We start from the raw sequence: 1,675 nt of genomic DNA, 5'->3' as shown, positions 1-1,675 counted from the left end.
GCGTAATAATTTGGTACAGAGCATTTTGGGAATTTTAGTTTTTTTTATTATTTAAAAAAATACTGTTATCATTGGAAGGTTCATTCAAAAACTTTTTAATTGTACTCTAATGCAGTGGTTCTTAACCTTTTTTTCTTAAAGCACCCCCTTACCTGTGCCCAAGACAGGCCATGCACCCCCAAAACAAACTTCTATACGTGTATACGCACAAAAAAAATATTTAAGTGATTAATTACAATAATTCTTGTTTCAGACATTAATCAATACTTGAATGAATTTACATGGGGACTATATGTTTTAATTTGGTTTAGATCTGGCCTAATTATTATGTTCACTAGAAAAAATTTGGTCACAACCTCAACACAAACAAAATTCTGCGCACCCCCTGAAATCTCTGGCGCACCCCCAGGGGGTGCCCGCACGCCAGGTTAAGAACCACTGCTCTAATGGCTGATGACTTGAAAATTATGACGACTGTCTTGCATATTGATTATTTGAGGAAATGTCATTTGCGTAATAATGTGGAATGCGGTGTAGATGTAGTGTGGTAGACTGAAATCCCATGCTGCTTTGTACAATCGTGACAATCTGAGGATGGATTCTATCTTTCAACGAGGATACCACATCTGGGGCTCCAATGTGGCGAGAAAGACTGTTGTTGTTAGCGTTAGCAAGTGTTAGCCACTGCTGACAAGGCTTGGTTTCGCGGTCGGAGGCAGCCTCTGATTGTTTGGAAGCTGCCGTCACTCCTCACGTGTAGTTGGTGTGATACATTATACCTTCATTTACAAAGCATATTAATCTATTCTCATGTATTTATGTTAAAATATGTTATCCCAGAATGGAGTTAGGAATGCACACAGTAAATTCTGCAGTGTTCATTTAACACTTAGAGAGTTGATTTGACATCATTTGGACTTAAATTAACTCTTTAAGTGTTGAATTAACACCGCAGCATTTACTGTGCAGAAACCATAGAAACCACAGAAAACAGGTTTTAACCACGCACTGCACTGGTCCAATCTTAAATGTTGTTTATGCATAAACATGGTTCGGGAGGAAGCCCGCGAGTGATTGACAGCTGTCATACTTGCTCCCGCCTTTGCAGATATTTAAACCACTCCTTTCCCTTACACCTGTCTTGCGTGAAGGCTTTCCGGATTGTCCCACCACCTCCCCCTACTCCTCCATTCACTAGAGCACCCAGCTACACTCCTACAGCCTACAATGGGGGTGGAAGCGGATCTCATCCCGCATGATCTCCGCTTTAAACATCCCAGGACCGAGGCCAGCCAGCATACCACTCACGCATATTGTACACCAAGCACTCAAGGGCAAACTAGTGACACACCTAGCCACATTGCATTTAGGGATTCCTGTCTGCGCGCGCAGCCGGGAAGAATCAAAACAGATGAACCCATGTACACATACAAATGACACGACTGATTGGCTATGGGCTACGAATGGCAAATGACAGATTCGTCACGGCCAATAAACGGCCAATCATAACCCACACCTTTCCTACGAGACATTGCATAGGTACGACATTATGCAATACGGCCATGAACAATCATAACCCACCCATAACCTTTCCTAAGAGACATTGCATAGGTACGACATTATGCAATACGATACAATTCAACATGAATGTATATGGCGCAATATCACAACTATG

Source organism: Engraulis encrasicolus, unplaced genomic scaffold, assembly GCF_034702125.1.
Source record: "Engraulis encrasicolus isolate BLACKSEA-1 unplaced genomic scaffold, IST_EnEncr_1.0 scaffold_48_np1212, whole genome shotgun sequence".
Taxonomy (NCBI): Eukaryota; Metazoa; Chordata; class Actinopteri; order Clupeiformes; family Engraulidae; genus Engraulis; species Engraulis encrasicolus.
The sequence above is the reverse complement of the archived record's forward strand: the minus strand, read 5'-3'. Positions refer to the sequence as shown.